This window comes from Adiantum capillus-veneris, chromosome 1 (genome assembly GCF_014529385.1).
Source record: "Adiantum capillus-veneris isolate H3 chromosome 1, ASM1452938v2, whole genome shotgun sequence".
NCBI lineage: Eukaryota > Viridiplantae > Streptophyta > Polypodiopsida > Polypodiales > Pteridaceae > Adiantum > Adiantum capillus-veneris.
In genome coordinates, this window is record NC_140931.1 from 16007656 (window position 1) to 16028931 (window position 21276).

The following is a 21276-nucleotide window of genomic DNA, read 5'->3' on the forward strand; positions in this document are numbered from 1 at the left end:
TAGTGTTGAGATCTTTGAGGCGATAGCTTGGTTGCTCTTGACAGTGGAGAGACAAGAAATCTTGGAAGATTCGGGAGAACAAGATGGGAGCTTGTGAGCTCAGTTGAGAGTTTGGATCAATTGTATTTGCCTCATGAAAGGTCGTCGCAAAATGATTTCATAGTTCAATTTTTTTCCAAAATCTACAATGGAAAATGTGTGTTGGTAGTCAATTCCACACGTATTGAATATCACATTTCTAACAATCGCATGGGTAGTTTGATGTGCCCATCTACTAATTGCAGATTCATTCGTATAAATGTAGACCTTCCCTAGGGTTGCCAGACTATTTTTGTTGCTATGGCAATGCTTGCCCCACTGTCTAGTATCGCCATGGTGGTTACATCGTTATCTTGCATAGGAAGAGTTGTGTTTCCTTCATTTCCTATAATCTCATACCTTGTTCACATGAATAGATATGACAAGTTTACCTCAAGATTCTTTTAAGCGCAACTATTCGCCTTATTATTTTGTTAGTCCTTTTATACCCACTTTCTGTAAAGTGTTTTGCAGATATTTTCATAGATGTGGTTTGATCTTCAAAAACTCACCCAATGTTACGATGCATTGAATCAATTTTGGCATGATAGATTGTAAGTTTTCCACATCTAAAGTCTGCTTTGCCTAGTTTAATTTTGTGGTCTTACATACGAGTGATGGTCCTTTATTTTCTCCCAAGTATGTGGGTAATGTCTTGAGGGTTTGGGATTTTGAAAAGCTTGACTGCTTTGATCCCCAATCTCCATACAGAGACTGTCCGTCTAACTCCACGGATGGTTGAACTAGTCATATTTCCTCAATTGGAGCTATTTTAGAGTCAAGCTTCCATCATTTACCTCTCTTGCATAGGTGATTTGGCCAATCTTCCTCCACTAAGGGACTCCATCAAGCCCTTCCTCACTAACTGTACTATCAATCATTTACCTCTCTAGCTCTTTCCCAAAGGTGATTTGGCCAATCTTCCTCGACTAAGGGGACTCCATCAAGTCCTTCCTCACTGTCTAGTACTATCAATTCAGGTTTTTCATTTTCAAATAAAGGATCCATCCGTTCTTTAGTGTCTTTTGTTTCCACAGGTTCTACCTGTGTTTCTTCCTTAATTGGATTCCCAACGTTTTCCATTTATGATTTCTGTGCTTCTTGCATTGACTGCATGAATTGCACCAAGTTTTTATAAGCTTTTAGTTTTGCCGCTTCCATATAAGGAGTTGGATAAATTTTCCATTTAGTTCCAATGTCTGACAGCTTTCAAACCTGATTGAAAAGCTCTTAAGACTGCATTGATGAGTTTAAAGATTTTGTCTACCAACATCAATCCTTTCATCAACTTTGCTCTTTCCTCAACCATTTTTTGGGATTTCTCAAGGCCCATATCATCAGTGTGTCTCTTTCTTAAAGTCTTTTGAAGACTCTTTGCTAGGCCTAAGGTAAGACCGGGCAAGCGAAGGGCCAGGACGGACATGCAATAAAGGGGGTCCTATAAATAGCATGGCCAAGGGTCTATATAGGGCATGGTTTGGTGGTGATTTGCATGTGCCAGTCCCCTCGTCTCATATTGATATCAAAGTTCAGGGAGCGGGCAAACATGGATGAGGGGAGAAGAAAGAATAAGCAGAATAAGTGACTCATTCTCTCTCTCTCTCTCTCTCTCTCTCTCTCTCTCTCTCTCTCTCTCTCTCTCTCTCTCTCTCTCTCTCATGCGAGTTCCCATGGTAGGGCCAACAAGCCACCTGGATATGCACCCTTGTCAAGAGTATGGGGGTGTGGCTCGCGTGCACCGAATTTCATGAGGATGAAATTCATAGACTTGCCCTGGAACTTTAACAGTTCATGTCATTGCTTCAAGCCTGGCCAAGCGTTGTGAGTCTCTACAACTTTATCTCTATCGGTACACACTACTGAGCGTTTCCTCCATTACTAGGAGCCTTCCTTTCACACCAAAGGCCATCCTCAAATGTCCTTAGGGTGATTAAGGGAGGTTTCCTACTATTACCCCACAAACTCAAGGCCAAAAACTCGTGCCTGAAGTCGAAGGCAACAAGGTCAATCCCGTGGAGATGCACACCAATTTCTACCTTGAACTAGTCATCGCAGACAACTTGGAAATTGGAAGCTCAAATAAAAGCAAGACCACATAAACCGGCCATGCAAAGCATGCAATCTGTAGGATATACATCATGGAAAGCGTGAGAGCAGTAGGATATACACCACACATCTGTAGGATATACATCAAACATCATGGAAAGAATGAGAGTAGTAGGATATACACCACAGTTTGTGCAAGGCATTCGAGCATCATGATACACAATAACTTTGACACCAACCAACTCAACCATCTCATTGCTGTATTGCAAAGTTGCCACGTGAAAGCATGAAGAGGGACTCTCAAGAAAAGGACCCATGAAAAAAGGAGCAAGGCTCTATATATTGTTGGTGCTCGAGGTGTTTTCGAAGCTAGTATAGATGGCTCCTCAAACAAAGCTATGAAGTGCAAGATATTGCAATTTGAAGGTAGAACGCTTTATAGATCCTTGCCAAACTGGGCAAGTACAGTGTATAGAATTGAAGTGCTTGAATTATGGTGCATGCTGGTCTTTTCAGATTGCCAATCGGAGTCTAATCGGCCAAGTTATAAGCCGATGAGGTTTTCAAGGGGGTCTGTCCTGGTTTATTTTGACTGCTCCATAAGTGTGCCTTCATGAATCTTTTTGAGCTCGCCAAGGTTCTTGGGGGTAGTATGCAACATGTGGGATTAGCCAAAAGTGATGGCTCATTAATCACCATTGTGGGCACTAAGATACACCCAATTGAAATTGGGAGTGATTGATTGGGAGATAGGAACATATGATCTTTTGCAAAATTTGGACACCTCATTCGAGGCTGTGGAAGAGCTAGAATGCAAAGCAAATAGATGGAGTCAAGGTCCATGTTGCTAGCTTAGCAGTTTGCGGCTTGGAGATTGGATCAGTGAGCATGGAATGGGAGTGCCCTGAATATGGGAAAAAAGTTGGTTTTTTGTGGAGTTCTATGAAGTTTTTTTTAAACTCACAAGATCTAGGGTGCCCCTGGAAATGCCACACAACATGAAAAATAACCCCACATGGGGGGTGCAGACCTAAGGACTTGCAATATATATATATTACAAGAGTGCATTGGCATTAGCATCAAAGGAGAGGGAGAGAAGAACTCCCATGGAGCTCCACTCACCCCCCTCACGTGCGCACTGCGTGGGCGTGGGTGGCACTAGGCTGTTTATGGAATTCAAGTGGTGGTCCTAGTTGCACCCTTAGGGAGCCGTTCACACTTGGGGGTGCCCACAGGGACCCCTCCCCTTTTCATTGAGAGCAATGTGCTCATGTTGAAGAGCAATAGCGCCTCGAGCTTTTGGGGAGTATAAGGAACTCATGTGATGTGTGGTGCACAAAGGGCACCGCCCTCAAAAATTTCTAAGTCATGGCTAGTTGGACCAACGAGGAGTGGGATACTAAAAAAATGTAAGATACCTCTATAAGGGGCTTTTGAAGAACGTTTTGAGTTTTTTGGGAGACCAAGGAGAGTTTTTTGAGAGAAGACTGTGCCTGTGGAGGCAAGAGGAAAAGAAGTTTTGTTGAAGCTAGCCATGTCTATGTGGTTGCATTGTAAGTATTTTTGCGCAAGATCAAGCCCATTTTTCCCCTATGCTGTGTCAATTTCCCCCTTTCCCCTTCTCTTTTTCTCGCTCTCGTCTTGTTTCACGGTGCCGATAGTGGAAGTGTGTGCACCCCAAACCAACGGTTGTGTGAAGAGGGTAAGATAGATGTGTTGCATGTGTTGGAATATCGAGATGGACCACAATGGTGCATGTGTGTTGTGCTGCAATCTTGTAGGTTGTGTGAGCATTAGGTGAAGTGTAGACAAGGTTGTGCTTGTGTAAATTGTGTTTTTGAAAGGACAAGGGTGATATGAATACCCTGAGCTATATAGGGGAAATCGTGTGTGTTTTAGGTGTGTTCCTCATTCCCCCACTTGATCTTCTGGTTCCTACATGAAGGAGATGCACTAATTGCTCCTCGGTTGCTGAAAAGTGTGGTTTTTTGCATTGTGAAGCATGGCGACAATGAGCTATGGACCAATTTTCATGAGTGAAGATAATCAAGAGGGTTGGATTGCAGATTTTGAACTATATAATGTGATTTGAAGCTTTGGAAGGCAAGCCAAGGTAGGCATGGTGGCCGGCTCTGTGTGAGCGGTTTCTGCATGATTTTTGCAAGGAGGCATCTCCAACTGAGATGGATGCAAAGATAAAAGCTCTTAAACAAGATGTAAGTGAGGATTTCAATCTATTTATTGATCATTATGAAACATATTGGGTATAATTGACGGCAACCATGTAGTTTGCTAATGGCGAGTACTTCAAGATGGATAAATTCATGGGGTGCTTGCATCCCAAGGTGCAAGAAAAGGTGAACTTTGAAAGCCCAAAAACTACAACGGTGCAATGGAATTTGCACAATCAAAGAATAGGAATATTAGAAAGAAGATTGAGCAGTTGTGATGGGCTACAAGACGATGGCTCCTACTCAACTGTAGAGTTTTCATGATGTAATCTAAGAGGACAACCAAGTGAACCGAGGAGTGGTGGCTGTTTCACAACATTGGGTACATACAATCCAAGATTTTTTTGAGAAAATGTAGGTAACAACCAAGAGGAGGAAGAGGAAGATCTAGGCCATTGCCTGGCTGGTGTTACAAGTTACAACTATGGAGAAGAGGGTCATTACGCTCTGGATTGCCCACATCTTCCTAGGGAAAGAGGAGGCATATATCCGCTACTTGGTAGAGGCAGAGGGACATGGTAGTTCAATTGTCAAAGGGAGTAGCAAGTCAAGAATCTTGTACACCCGGCTGTGCCAAATAATGGTAAAGTCCCTAGGGTCATTGGTTTAGACAAGCAGGATGTGGATGCTTTGGCTAACAAGAGAGCAAGAGGTGAAACGGAAAGAGAGATTGAATGGGAAACCAAAGCTCACAAAGGTAAATAGAAGGTGTATGAAGGCAAGGAGCAACTAGAGACTAGTAAGAAAAGGAGGCATCACAAAATCAAGCAATCGAACTTCTAGATAGGGTGTGATTATCTCGAGTATGATCTGATAAGTGATGTTCAAATTAAAAAGCTAACATCACCTTTGGGCACAATTGTTGGAGTTGAACCCCAAGCTAAGAAGGCATTGGTCGACTAATGTCAGCACTAGACTTTTGAGGGTTAAGGGTGATGTGCATCCTATGAAAAATATGGAGTTAAGTGTAGGAAACCCAATGGATGTACTCCCTCTTGTTGATGCTATCATTGAGACGAAGATGCAGGTGCATGCATACATAAATTGTGGAGCCCATGTTTGTTTCATGATTGAAGCGGCTATGAGGGATGCATGTGTCAAGGCAATGGCCAAGTCTAGTGTACATATGAGGATGGCCAATCATACCAAAGCGAGGTGTTTGTGCATGGCCCAAGATGTGAAGGTAAAGTTGATGTGAATAGAGTGTCTTATTGATTTTTTTGTGTGATGAAAGCAGACGACAATGATTACACTATAAACTTAGGGAGGACATGGCTTCTTACAACAGGGGCCAATCAAGACTAGGAGAGCAGGGTGTTCACCTTGCCTAATAAAGTGAAGGGGAGGTAGATAGTGCTGGACCTAAATACTAAAGAGAGCCATTTCCACCATATGGTGGCAGGAGGTAAAGATGACACGACGACAAGATTTGAGTATTAGACTGAGACGGATTATGAGAGGGCTAACCTAATACAGAAGAAGAGGAGAGTAATGATGATATGTTGAAGATTGATGCTGATCTCGTTGGTGTTCTCGTAGAAGACCTGCCTGTAAAAGAAGGTATGCAGCCTTATGTTCATGGCAAAGGAACATGGAAATGGATCGATATGTTGAGTGAAGATCTGCTGATCAAGCAAGAAAAAGAAGGTTATGCCCAATTATGTAATTCTTTTTGTAATTTGTTTGGGACAAAGTACAAGGATTTACAAGGGGCAAAAGGGGTGGAGCATAGGATTAGGGGTATGAGCCAAAGGCAAGAAAGTTAAGAAGATTAGTGGAGATTCAAAAGGAAGACCTATGGCAAGAGATTAACAAGCTTTTGGATGTAGGTATCATCTATCCTGTAAAGGAGTTAGAGTGGGTTAGAAGAATTGAAGTGGGTTCTAGATTTGTAGGAGTTTGAATTTCAGTTCAAAATCAATCATACCAATAGGTCTCATTGGTAGACAGTTTAGTCAATAAGGATGTTGACTTACCAGTGTATCCCAGGGTGGTGTGAGAAGAGGCTAGAGAAGAACCTAATTTGGAAGATGCTTTTGTGATGTGGTTTGATGGGGTGTAAGAGTGGTGCAGAAAGTAGGAGGTGGTGTGATGTCCAAGACCCATAGAGTAAGGTTATTTTTTCCAAAGCTTATGATATTGAAGGGGTCCACACAAATAATGAGGCAGAGTACCTCACTCTTCATTTAGGACTGAAGCAGTGTATGGAATTTGGCATTTCCAAGCTAGTGGTGAAAGGTAATGTGTTGTTGGGTATCAAACTTTTGGGCCAGTGGTAGGTAAAGAGGGACTCCCTCAAATATTGGTTTTTTATATCAATAATTTGTTGAAGTTCTTTGAAGCAATATAGTTCAATCATGTCAAGAGGGAGCAAAAATAAGAAGCTGATCCTGATCAATTGACAAGAAGTCGAGTGCAGGCCCATGTAGCAGGTTTATGTGTGGCACCTACCATCTATGCAGTTAGAGAGACCTTGAAGGAGGCAGATGATTTTTTGAGCATTGGTCAATGTTCGAGGAGTTTATCCAAGCTACATAAGAGAATGATTTTTTAATAGGATCACATGTTTACTTTGATAGGGGAGGATCTCATGACATACAATCAAGATGGAGTGCTGTGGGGAGTGCTTTACAAAGAGGAAATCGGCATGGTTTTGGAGTAGTGCGATGAAGAGAGCAGACATCAAGGTAAAGATTAGGTGTTTGTTTGAGTTCTTAGAGCTAGTTTTTGGTGGATTTTTATTGTGTGGGATGTACACTATTGCCCTTTTACTGTGCGGGATGTACACTACTGGTGCAATATCTGCCATGAGTGTCACACCATGGGTGAAAGAAGAATGGTAGCCGAGTCACAAGGGGCTATGATAGCCCATAATGCTTTTGAGAAGTGGGGTTTTGATGCCCTAAGTCAACAAGCGATAAGAAGTACATCTTGGTAGCCATTGACTACCTCACCAGGTGGGTCAAGGCCAAGGGGGTTAAGGAGGTGAATACTCAAACAATGGTCCAATTTGTTTCTGATTGCATGTGTTGCCATTTTGGAGTGCCTTGGGTGCTAATTTTTGATAGAGATCAAGGGTTCCAAAATAAGCCGATGTGCACATTTGTTGAGAAGGTGGGGATTCAACATCGGTTTTCATCACCCTACCATCCCCAATGCAATGGTCTAGTGGAGAGTGCTGATGGGAAAATCATCAAGATTCTTACAAAGTATGTGTACAAGTGGGAAAAAGAATGGGAACCTAACATTGAGAAGTGTCTATGGGCACATAGGAAATCTTGTTAGGGTAAGCCCACACTTGTGGCACCAAAGGATGCAACCTCTCTAGCCAATGCATGTGAACTACTAAGCCTATATTAGAGGCTATTTTCTAATAAATTGATTCCAGTTTGAACATTTTCATTGTGTCTCTGCTCTCTCTCTCTCTCTCTCTATGAAATAGCTAAGGCTTCACCCTCATAGCCTGATGCTAATCATTGGTGATTAGGGACTATGCTTCCACATCAACTAACCCATCAAGTGGTATTAGAGCCGACGATATCACACCTAGGTGAATCAACCTTTTCATTTCATTGTTATTAGTAGCTCAATTAATCTCTTGCATTATTAATAAATTCCACTCTCTAATCATCACTTGGGATATGAGCATGCTCCACTACCCATGATAATTAGGTAAGAGGGAGTTAATTCCACGTGTCCTTTGTATATTTAGTCGATCACCCCCTTAAGACAAGCTTGGGGAAAAACACAAATGTTTGTTTTGGTCATGAGTTACTCCGAGGTTTATAGGATTTAGCTACTTTGATCAACATGTCGGTTCTCACCGGATTTAACACTCATGGTTCTCAATTGGATACATCGTGGCGATTCTCAGCAGATTCAATGACCATGGTTCAATGCCTCATGATTCATCATAGCGGTTCTCTGCTAGATACATTGCTATGGTTCACAAGTGAGACTTAAGATAGCTTCTCTAATGACTTAGGGTAATAAATCATTTATGTCATAAAGTTCAATTCATAAATGAAGTAGGGTCGGCGTTGTCATCCCCTTCATCATCATCATCTTGATCTTCATCTTTAAGTGAGCTTCATATGTTGATATTAGCTTTAATTTCTTGATTTTGTTGGTCCGTTCTTGCAAGGATGCAGCCTTCTTGGCTAATGTTGTAAAACATACATACATAGCAAGTGTAGTGCTTGTGTGTGTGTGTTCATGGGTGATCTTTCCATATACATGATGTATAGGCACTGTCTGGAACCCGTGTGCATGTTGTTTTTGTGCACAAATATTTCATACATTCCTTTTGGTGCCATTGGCTATAATTTTGGCTTGGAGCTTTGTAAGAGAATTGAGCTCGTGAAAGTAAAAGCTTAAGATTATGACTCTCCCTCCTTGAGCTTTGGTTCTTTATTGATTATGGTGAAGCACCTCTTCCCAAAGTGAAGTCACTCTTCACAAAGATATGACAGAGATTAAGGCTCTTGTGCGGGAAGGGAATTTTAGAGTACATGGCTCGAGAGCAGATGGAAAAGGGCCCTTGGATAAGGTGAAGCACTTGTGACTTTGGTCAAGTTTGGTGTGATAAGGTTCTAATTCTAAGAAAATAGCCGAAGGCGAGTAGGTAGGCAAAGTATTCAATGATTTAAGCCTAATTGGAAGGTAATCAATGGGCGTGTGTTTGTTTTTGGTTGAGCTTTAGAGCGAGGCCAAGGATGATGAGGGCGAGTGCAGGAGATGGACTATAGACAATAGGGCCAATAGGCATTGTGCTGCAGGTTTATGCATGCGATTAACAATGAGTAGCATGCACAACATCAGTCTTCAAAGGCTATTGAGGAGAAGATGGGGCAAAATAAGGTAACCTTTGAGGAGTTAATAGCATGCAGAAAGGTAGTGCAATTGGATGGTAGATGACAAAAAGTGCTTGGAGTTAATAGCGTGCAGCGAGGTAGTGTAGTTGATGGAAAGTGCTCGGAGTTGACAAATTTGATAAAGTTACAATTGGTTGTTGAGGTTGGTGGGTAGCAATAGTGGGATTGCAGCTTTGCTTGGTGCAGGGAACTTGATTTCAAGAGCTTGTGGGCCCTGGGGTGGAGTGAGGACAAGCAAACCATGGGCTAGACGAGCAAGTGTGAGCTCCCTCTTTTTGGGGTTGACTTCATAAAAGTAGGAGGTTCTCACCTCAACATTAAAAAAATATCCGTAAGCTCCAAAAGTTCGAGGGACTTAATCAATTTAGTGGACCTTGAGGCGCACGCGCGCGCGCGCACACACACACACACACACACACACACACACACACACACACACACACACACACAAATTTGGATGTGCAAAAAACTAGTGAGCTTCAAATGGATGTTAACTTAATTGATCAATTCAAATGGAAATCCTTGCCGATTAAGGCTTGGAGAAGTGCTATGGAAAGCTCTTGATGAGAGCTACAACCACACACAAATTATGAATGCCAATTTTGCCAATACAAAGGCTACTTATTATGCAATCACCACACTTGTGGCACCACATGGAAAGATCCCTTGTCTACTAGGATGGATGAAATGATTACATGGTCCAATAAAAAAAGATTGCAACCTCTCTAGGCAATGGATGTAAACTACTAAGCATATATTATAGGCTTTTTTTTAATAAATTAATTGCACTTTGAATATTATCATTATGTCTATTCTCTCTCTCTCTCTCTCTATGCTCTTGCTTTTGGGATAATCTAACCCTAATCACCATCTCTCTAACCCTAAACTTAACACCATGGTTAAGCTAACGCTTCACCCCCATACACTAATGCCAATTAGTGCTGATTATGGAGTGCACGTTTGCAATGATGAACCCATCACATCCTATAAGGTAGCCACAAATTTTACTCCATTTGAGCTGATTTATGGCAAAGAGACGGTGCTGCCAATGCATGCAAATTTAGGAGTATTGAAGGGTACGTGGCAAGTCAATGCCACTTAGTAGGGTATTTTGTTGGACCAAATTGCTAGTCTTGAAGCCTTGCAAATGAACAAAGAGGCAACAATAGATTTCTATTTGAAGCAGTGAGAGAAGCATGGTTACGAAGTTCAATCAAAGCATGCCGAGCAAGAAGATACATGAAGGTGATGAAATATAAAAGTTACCTTAACTTTTATTTCCAAATAAGTTCAAAAGAAGTGGATAGGCCCAGCATAGGGATTTTTCTAATGGGACATCTCAATTGGTGCATGCAAATGGCAAGCTTTTTATGCACATAGTGAATAGTGTGCATCTTAAGATGTATTTTGATAGAGAGCTAGTGCTTGATGTGCATCAGATCGTGGCCAAGGGAGTTGACAAACCCACTTTAATTTCCAAAATAAGTAAAAAAAGAAGTGGATAGTGTAGACATGTAGTAGTGTTAGTGTGTATACGCGCTTCACCAGGGACACTTTTATCCCACTGGGTTTTTCCCCTTGGACATCCGGTGTGAAAGGACACCTTATCTCTTAGGGTTTCATATAAGCTTTGTAGCTCTGAGTTTTCATATATTATTATTCCAATACAGAGAGAGAGACTACAGAGATCTCGTACACAAGCTCTGTGTCTTCTCCTTCTCCATCTTCTTCCTACTCTGAGTTGCTGTCTTCCTTCTGTTTCCTGTTTCATCAATTCTTCAACAATTGGTATCAGAGCGAGGTGATTTCCAGAGCCTCTACTTGCGTTTTCGCGTTCGCGCGCGCAATCGCATTTTTCAGGCAGTTTTCGAAAAGTTTGCTCGTGGGAGCATCCTCGACGTTCCGGGGTAATTCTAAACAGGCGTCCTGGGGTTTTACCCCCCCTTTCGAAGCCGTTCGAGCCCTCAAAATTTTGTTCTGAACAGCGTAGCAGAAGTTACTTTTCGGAGGCGTTTAGATCAAGACGGTGTGCTTTTTGACAGATTTTCTTCAGGTAAACAGTTCTTTTGGGAAGCAGCTTGTCTTAGCTTTGTGCTGAGATTTTGTGTAGAGTTTTGCTTGGATTGGAGAGGAGATTTGTGAATCTCTTGGAGGTTCTTTTGCTCTCTTGTGTGCATCTACAGTATGGCTCAATCTACGGAGAAAGAGATTTTTGGTGCGTTTACATCCGAAGACAAACTGGATGGTACCAACTATTCTCTTTGGTCTTTTATGGCCAAAAATGTTTTGGTTGGTAAAGGATTGTGGGATTATGTATCTGGAGATGAAGTTCGTCCAGGTAGTATTGCACCTGCCACGCCTGGTCGTGGTGCAGCTGTTGGTGCAGGACCCTCACAAGTCACTCCAGAGCAAAAGAGATGGGATACTAAAGATGCACAGGCTATGGCTGTGATTGCCTTAACCATAAAGAGGACAATCACACCACATATCAGATCTTGCAGAACTTCTGAGGATGCTTGGAACACTCTGCAAGCTATGTTTGGAGGAAGAAATGCTGCCAAAATAGAGTTTTTGAAGAAACAACTTAACAAAATACAGATGGACGAAGGTGACGATATTGTCGAGCATCTTACAAAAATCAGGGATCTTAAAGAGCAATTGCTTAGCATTGATGAAGTGATTCCAGAGAAGGACTTGGTTTCCAAAACACTCAATTCACTACCACCATCTTATTTGACTTTTCAGACTTCTTTGACTCTGTCTTTGCGAGCTAATCCTGACCCTCTTCATTTTGAAGAGTTAGTGGCTTTGCTATTGCAGGAGGATCAATCACGTAAGAACAAGTCTTTACAGGTGGATGGTATGGATCATGCTCTTGTTGTACAGAACAAAAACAAGGGTAAAGAGAGTGCTCATTACTCCAAGTCTAGTGCAGGACAATCTTTAGAGAAGTCTAAACGTGATTCCGACAAGTCCGAGAAGAAAGGTAAATGTCACTACTGCAAGAAACCTGGTCACTACATTAGTGAGTGTAAAAAGCGAATTGCTAAAGAAAAGAAGAAAGAGTCAAGTTTGGTTGTTTCAGCTTCTGGTGATTCTTCTACAGCTAAAGAAGAGTCTGCAAACTTTGTGCAGGATTCTTATGCTTTTGTAGTATGTTCAGATTTTTCTGCTTACAGTGTTGACAAGACACAAATGATTTGGTACTTTGATAGTGGTGCATCCAGGCATATTACTTCAACAAAGGATTTGTTTTGTTCATTGGATGCAGCTCCAACAGGAAAGAAGGTGACATGTGCAAATAATGCTTCTTATCCAATCAAAGGCGTTGGTAAGATTTTGATTACCATTTCAGATGGTTCAGATTTATGCTTGCCAGATGTCTTATATGTTCCAGGGATCAAGAAGAATTTGTTGTCTGTATCCTCTATTGCAAAAAATGGTCTTCGGGTCATTTTTGAGGATGACAGATGTGTTGTACGAGATCGAGAGAATGGTTATTCTCTTATCACTACAGGTACGCTGGACAATGGACTATTTGTGCTAGATCGTTATGAAAAGCAGATTCAGGTATGTATTGCAGAAACAAAGACTCAGGCCATGCAGGATGCTGAGTTGTGGCATGCTAGATTTGGGCATGTTGGTTATGGCAGTTTGATGACTTTACAACGTCATAATATGGTGCATGATTTGTCTTTATTGGAGATGCCACCAAGACATGTATGTGAAGGTTGCGTTCTTGGAAAGATGCACAGATTTGCATTTTCGCAGGATGGTTCAGTTAGAGCGACACGAAAGTTGCAGCTTGTACACAGTGATGTATGTGGTCCTATGAGGACGCCATCTATAGGAAACAACCTTTATTTTGTGACCTTCATTGATGACTTTTCCAGGTTTTGTTGGGTGTATCCACTCAAAGCAAAGTCAGATGTGTTTGCAGTTTTTCAACATTATGTCGCCATGGTTGAAAATGAAACAGGTTGCAAAGTACAGACTCTTCGTACCGATCGAGGAGGTGAATACATGTCAGGTGCATTTAAGGATTTTTTGGGAAAGAAAGGCATTAAACACCAATGCACTATGCCATACACACCACAACAGAATGGTGTTGCAGAAAGGAAGAACAGGTCTTTAATGGAGACGGCTAGATGTATGCTCAAGGCTAAGAGTTTGCCTCATAAGCTATGGATGGAGGGAGTTGCTTGTGCAGCACATGTTTTGAACAGGTGTCCTACTCGTGCCTTGAAGACCATTACTGCATATGAAGCTTGGTATGACAAAAAACCTTCAGTCAGTTATCTTCGTGTTTTTGGTTGTCTTGCTTTTGCTCACATCCCTCAGCAGTTACGTGGGAAGCTTGATGATAAGGCAATCAAATGTATATTTGTGGGGTACAGTAGTGGAAGTAAAGGTTATAGACTTTACAATCCTGCTACAAACAAGATTTTTGAAAGTCGTGATGTAATTTTTGCAGAAACTACTGCTCAACCTATGGTTGCTTTTGATGTACCTCATATGCATACACATGATGTATTTGAAGGTTTGCTTCCTTCTTTTGTGGAGAATCAAGAATCACAACAGGTTGATAATCTTGATCAATCTTTTGATCAGCATGTGACACCTCATGATGTAGAGGAAATTGTGCGTGAAGAGCAAGAAGTTCTCAGGGAAGAAAGAACGTTGCCTAAATGGGTTCAGAAAACTTTGCAGGATAGCAAGTTGGATGCACCGTTGCCACGAAAAACACGTGCTGGTACTACTTTTGGCAGAGAGCAAGTAGATTTGGCTTGCTTTAGCACTCTTTGTGATGCAGATGAGCCTGATTCATTTGAACAAGCTTTAGAGTGTGTTCAGTGGAAAGATGCTATGCAGCAAGAAATTGATTCTATTCATAAGAATCATACATGGGATCTAGTGGACTTGCCTACAGGTAAAAAGCCTATTGGTACAAAGTGGGTTTTTAAGGTAAAAAGGAAACAAGATGGTACTGTTGACAGGTACAAAGCAAGGCTTGTGGCAAAAGGCTATGCGCAACAGAAAGGCATAGATTATGATGAAACCTTTGCTCCTACTTCTCGTGCGTCCACAGTTAGATCACTAGTTGCAATTGCTGCTCATCATGGTTGGAAAGTGCATTAGTTGGATATCAAAACTGCTTTTTTGAATGGTGATTTGCAGGAAGAAGTTTATGTAAGTCAACCAAGTGGTTTTGTTGTAAAAGGTCAAGAGCAAAAGGTATGTAGATTGCGTAAAGCTTTGTATGGTCTCAAACAGGCTCCAAGAGCATGGTATGAGAAGATACATACTTATTTGATTGGCAGGGATTTCTTAATAGTCCAACAGAAAGTACTTTGTATGTCAAAAAGAGAGATGGAGTTCTCATTATGCTAACGCTTTATGTGGATGATATGCTTCTTACAGGCAATAATGCAGATGAAATTGAAGCGTTTAAAGATGCTTTGAGAAAAACCTTTGAGATGCCTGATCTTGGTTTGCTACATTATTACTTGGGTATTCAGTTTGTGCAATCAGAGGATGGCATATACATGTTGCAGGCAAAATATTTGCATAAAATTTTGGACAAGTTTGGTATGCAAAATTGTAAACCAATCTCTACACCTGTAGAAACTGGATCAAAGTTGAGCATGCATGATGCTGGAGAACCTTTTGATGTACATACTTATGCAACAACGGTTGGTTGCTTGATATATTTGGCAGGCAACACTCGTCCAGACATTCAATTTGGGGTTTCGTAAGCAATCAGATTTATGCACAGCCCAGGTATGCATCATTGGCAGGCTGTGAAGCGCATACTTCGTTACCTTTCAGGTACCCCTAATCTTGCCATGTTCTTTCCAAGGGGGGATATGTATGGAAAGCACAGTTCTATACAGCTTCTTGGTTACTGCGATTCAGATTGGGCTGGTGATTTTGACACACGACATTCCACAAGTGGCAATTGTTTTTTCTTGGGAAATGCATGTATATCTTGGCTAAGCAAGAAGCAACCCACAGTGGCTACATCAACTTGTGAACCTGAGTACAGGGCAGCTTTCACGGCAACAGTTGATTGTGTATGGATACGCAGGTTATTGGCAGATCTTTGTGAGTGTCAACAGGCACCCACTACCATTTTCACTGACAGTCAGAGTGCTATGGCAGTTGCAAGGAATCCAGTATTTCATGCAAGAACAAAGCACATAGAGGTTCACTACCACTATGTCAGGGAAAGGCTACATGCAGGGGAGATCACACTAACTTACTGTCCTACACAGGATAACATTGCAGATCTATTTACGAAGGCGTTATCATGAGAAAATTTTGAAGCTTTCTCAAAAGCTTTGGGCTTACTCTCATACAGATGATGATCTGCTACCTTGTACGGATTCACACTATCACTACAGGGGGGATTTGTAGACATGTAGTAGTGTTAGTGTGTATACGCGCTTCACCAGGGGCACTTTTATCCCACTGGGTTTTTCCCCTTGGACATCCGGTGTGAAAGGACACCTTATCTCTTAGGGTTTAATATAAGCTTTGTAGCTCTGAGTTTGCATATATTATTATTCCAATACAGAGAGAGAGACTTCAGAGATCTCGTACACAAGCTTTGTGTCTTCTCCTTCTCCATCTTCTTCCTACTCTGATCGAGTTGCTGTCTTCCTTCTGTTTCCTGTTTCATCATCTTCAACAGATAGGCCCATACGAAATGCATAAGTATTTTTGTAATGGGACATCTCAATTGGTGCATTCAAATGGAAAGCTTCTTAGGCACATAGTGAGCATTGTGCATCTCAAGCTGTATTTTGATAGAGAGCTAGTGCTTGATGTGCATTAGATCGTGGCCAAGGGAGTTGAGAAACCCACTTGAAGATAGATAGCATGCAATGGCAATAGAAACTTGTACATATTTTGTACATATCATTGCGGTTTTTTCAATTTGCTCACGTGTTCTTTTAGTATTGCAATATCAAGTTCAATAAAAGCTTTTGGATCAACATGAATGTTCAACAAAAGGTTTGGCAATGATGGTACAACCAAAGATGACTGAGGCTAGGATTGGGAACATGCATGGGTATGTGTGCTTCAAGGTACAAGCCAGAGTGCTAGAGCATGTATGAGGGTCCAAGGCAACTAAGGGGATCGGGAAGTGTATGTTTATGGTGGGTTTTTTAGACCAAGGGGTCTCTATATGGGCTTTATCAAGTTGACTACTCAGGGTTTCCTTAGAGCTAAAAATATGTAGAAAGATGTGGTGCTCAAGGTTTTTTTGAACCGAGTCCAGATGGCTCCTTAAATGGAGCTATGGAGTGCAAGATATTGTAGTTTGAAGGTGGAGTACTTTTTGGATCCTTGCCAGATTGGGCAGGTATAGATGGATGGTGAGAGCTAATGTAAGTGGATAGATTTGAAGTGCTTGAATTATGGTGCATGTTGGTCTATTTGAATTGCTAGTCAGAGTCCAAACAACCAATTTATAAGCCGATGAAGTTTTCAAGGTGCCAATTATGGTGTATTTTGACTTCCTCATTAGTCATGCCATTAGGAACGTTTTGAACTTTCTAAGGTTCTTGGGGGTAGTATGCAGTGTGTGGGACTAGATGAAAGTATTGTCTTGTCAATCAAGATTGTGGGCACCAAGTTTTGCCTAATTTAAATTGGGAGAAGTTGCCGGGACATAGGAATATGATTTTTTGCCAAATTTGGGCACCTCATCTGAGGCCATGGAAGAACGAGAATGCAAAGAAAATAGATGAAGTTAAGGTCCAGGTTGCTAGATTTTAGTAGCACTTTGCATGGCTTGGAGATTGAGCTAATGAGCAGGGAATGGGAATGCCCTGAATCTAAGAAAAAAGTTGATTTTTATTGGAGTTCTATGAAGTTTTTTTAACTCACAAGAGCTACGGTGCCCCTGGCAGTGCCACATGGCATGCAAAATAACCCCACATGGGGGGTGCGGACCTAAGGACCCATAGTATATATATTACAAGAGGGAATTTCCATTAGCATGAAAGGAGAGGGAGAGAAGAGATCCTATGGAGTTCCACTCATCCCCCTTGCATGCGCACCATGCAGGCATGTGTGGGGCTACATAGGCAGGCCATGGGTGGTGCTGGGCAATTTTGGATGTTCGGTGCTGATCTTGGTTGCACCCTTAGGGGCGTGTTTACACTCGAGGATGTTCACAAGGCCCCCTCTCCTTTTTATTTAGAGCAAGGTGCTCACAGTGATTGAGCATTAGCAGCGGGCGCTATTGGTGTGTATAAGGAACTCATGAGATGCGTGGTGCACAAAGGGGCACCACCCTCAAAAATTTATAAATTGAGTGGCTAAGTGGACCAATGAGGAGTGGGATACTGAAAAAATGTAAGACACCCCTATAAGGGGCTTTTGAAGAACATTTTGAGTTTTTTTGGGAGGCCAAGGAGAGTTATAAATTGAGTGGCTAAGTGGACCAATGAGGAGTGGGATACTGAAACAATGTAAGACACCCCTATAAGGGGCTTTTGAAGAACATTTTGAGTTTTTTTGGGAGGCCAAGAAGAGTTTTTTGAGAGAAAACTGTGCCTGTGGAGGCAAGAGGAAGAGAGTTTTTGTTGAAGGTAGCCATGTCTATGTGGTTTTGAAGCATTGTAAGTGTTTTTTGAGCAAGTTCATTCTCTTTTGTTCATAGAGAGATGTGATTATTTTAAGATCCAATTGTGGATAAGATTCCAACTTGAGAGGATATATTGTTTGATTTATAACACTGATTGTGGCTATGGAAGTGGTATTTCTAGGGGTATGACCCAACTAATGCCAAAATTCTCCACAAGTGTTGATGATCATTGATTGGCTTCCTCACAAATTGTACTTTCAAGTAAAGAACTCGGAAAGAAGTCCTCAATATGCCAAAGGGTAGTGGATAAGTTCGACTACTAGTGTAAGCATCTCAAGTACAAAATCTACGCAAGAGGTTTAGAATTACAAACTATAACCAATGCGTTTGGATTTCCAAGGCAACACCTATGGTTACTAGTTCAATATTGCTTGTTTTTCACCAATATCTAATACTGTTACATAGGTCAAAGACATACTAGGCCTTTTCAGGTAGGCACTTGACTATGGGTAAGTGAACACTACGTTTGACCTCTAGGTATGCATATGATTTGTTTGTTTTTTTTTGTATATATTTTGATTTTTTTTTCCAAGTAAGATGTACAAGCTAGAATGCTTTCATCCATTACGCTCTTTAAACACCTGACAAGGTCATGGATGAGCAAATAATTTCGGGACAGAAGTGCACCAAATACACTTTTGCACCTTGTAGTTATGGACCTACATGGTAGGTTTTCATTTGGCACATGCTTTCACAAGGGATCCAACATGGTCTAGGAACTCATGGATTTTGGTTTAGCCAATGTGGAGCAAAGTTTATGAGGGTCCCTCTCATTCATGTCGCTGAGTGTTTACAATTACCTCCACACACAAGTACATCTTGTACTTGAAGGATGTCATGAGACATATTCCACACGTGGAGAATATGAGTCTCTGGTGCATGTTATTTTAATTATGTATCACAAGAGAGTCCCTAGGTGCTGGTCAAATCCTTTTGCTAGACCATTTTAAGCACATCGTAGTAGGAACATTTTAGTGTGGCAAGAAATTGTCGAATACTAGTAAGACTTGTTACGGTTACAAAAATGGTTAAACAATTGTAACAGATGGTTTTTTTTACAAATGTAGCAAAGCTATGTTTTGTTAATTAACATTTTTCATTTGGTACCTATGTGTGCTTGATTTTCACATTCTATTATAGTTTAAATATGTTGGCGTGGCTTTCATGTGGAAAGTATTTAGTTCTTTTTGTGTGGGCTATGAGCATAAGGTTAGCCATAATCATTGGCAAGTATAGTCATGGATCTGCAAGTTTGGATCAATTTTTGCTAAATGCATGCACACTAGGTGTTATGGACCCTAGTGTTTAGCAAAGGCTAATTTGCAGCGGCATGGACATTCATGACATTCGTAGCTTCTAAAGAATTTTGTACTATATGTGTAGTACCTCTATGAGATTAATTGTGGGTCTACCAATCACTAACACAGGTCATGTCTTGATTTGGGTGCTTATAGATAAGTTGAATAAACTTTGTACAATTTATTCTATCCACTTTTCAAATCTCTAAAATTAACCAAGTTGATTTTTCATCACATTGTTGATTACTCAGCAATGTTGCAAGGAATGGTGATTCTTGTTTACCAGTCATTTTGGAGGACTGTCAGTAGTAGACGATGGGAAAACACACCTCAGCACTACCAGTCATCCAAAGAGGATATGAAGATTACAAGTGTTAATCTTGTGCTAAAGGATATGCTAAGTGCGTACTTTAGTACCAAGCAAGCCAATTGGGAAGGTTATCTCTCTAGTTGGAGGTTTCTTACCATGAGACAAAGCATGTTGCAACTAATTATAGTCCCTTCATGTTTTGTGTATGGAGGCTATAAGAGGTTTTCAAGATCTTTGAAAACATACTCAATCCCTATCTACTTGAAACTACACTCAAGTGCATGTGAGGCGGCAAATGCTAACTATGATACCCACAAGCAAATTTTGTCAATTCACTAAGAAAACAAATTCCACTCAAGAACAAACTTGTAGGATAGCTAGGCAATGACTAAAGATAGATATCTATGGCCTTAAATCCTTCTTTTGATCACTTATCAAAATCGTGATTATTATCTACATGGCAAATTTGACCTAACTATTTTCGGTCCCAAATGCAACCTAGAGCTTAGCAATGATGCCCCAACATCCCTCTTATTGCATAAAATGTAGTTTTGGTGTGTAAATCTTGAGTTATGAGAAAAGGAGGTTAGCCACAACAAAAACACAATTTTATCGTGAGAGACTTATTATGTCACAAAGAGATTTCACTTTGTGAACACAATGAAGCAGACATCACTTCAAAGGGACACTTCACGAGGGAGTTATAAGCTTAAGAAAGAAGAAGGAGAGTATACAATGCTCTACAAAAACCTCGTACGCCTATTATCCAAAAAAATTACAAAACTCTTAAAAAACTTGGCTTTTACCCTCGGGGACGGGGGGGGAGTCACTTAATGATTATGTGACTATCACGTGAGTGCAACAAAAGGGGTTATTAAATTTCATTTTTTCTCACAATTTCACATGCAAAAGGGTATTGTAAAATGGAATTGGAATTTCTTCTTAGATTCAAACAGAAAAGGGTGTATTTTATTTATAAAAATTTTATAGATAAGGAGTTTTAGAAATAACCCTTGAATGCACGTGATATACACAATTTACACAGTGACCCCTTAGCCAAAGGTTTTGGGTAAAAAATGGAGAATCTTCTAGCTCTTTTACAGCCTAGGGATTCATTGATACAATCTAACAACATTTAGCCTCGCTTCATTTGGCTCATAATTGCATAACCCTTTACATTTTTAGTCTGGAAATTAATAGATTACAAAGGCGTATAGCTAGCGACATCTAGTTTTCTAGGAAAAAGGGATATTACAATATAGTTTGTTAGAAAGGCTCATTTCTTAGTAGTGTGGCTAACACTCAACATGACAAGTTAGCGCAATAAACAATCTCAAATGTAAATCAAAGTTTACCTTAGTATAATATATATACATAAGTTGAAATTATGCAACTCAGGCATTAGTGGTGTCCAATCCAAGTTGTAACTTCATTTGTCTTTGGCACCTCAATAAATTGACACCACACATTGGCATGGTATTGTGGATTGTCATTTAATACTCTATAATTTATAAAAACAAACATAAGAATTAGTAAAAGTCAATTCATAACATGCAAATAGGAAAAGATAAAATGGTTACATACTTTCTTTGATGTGTCTTCACCATGTTTTCAACCTGTGATTACCATCCCAAACCAAGAACGTTTTACCTTTGAGGTCATGCCAATCTCTTCCAAGAGATGTCTCAAACTCATCATTCCTTTGATGTCATATTGGTTCCCAGTCCTCAAGATTGCTTGTAGTCATAAGCATTACCTCTCCCTAAGGACCTTACAATGA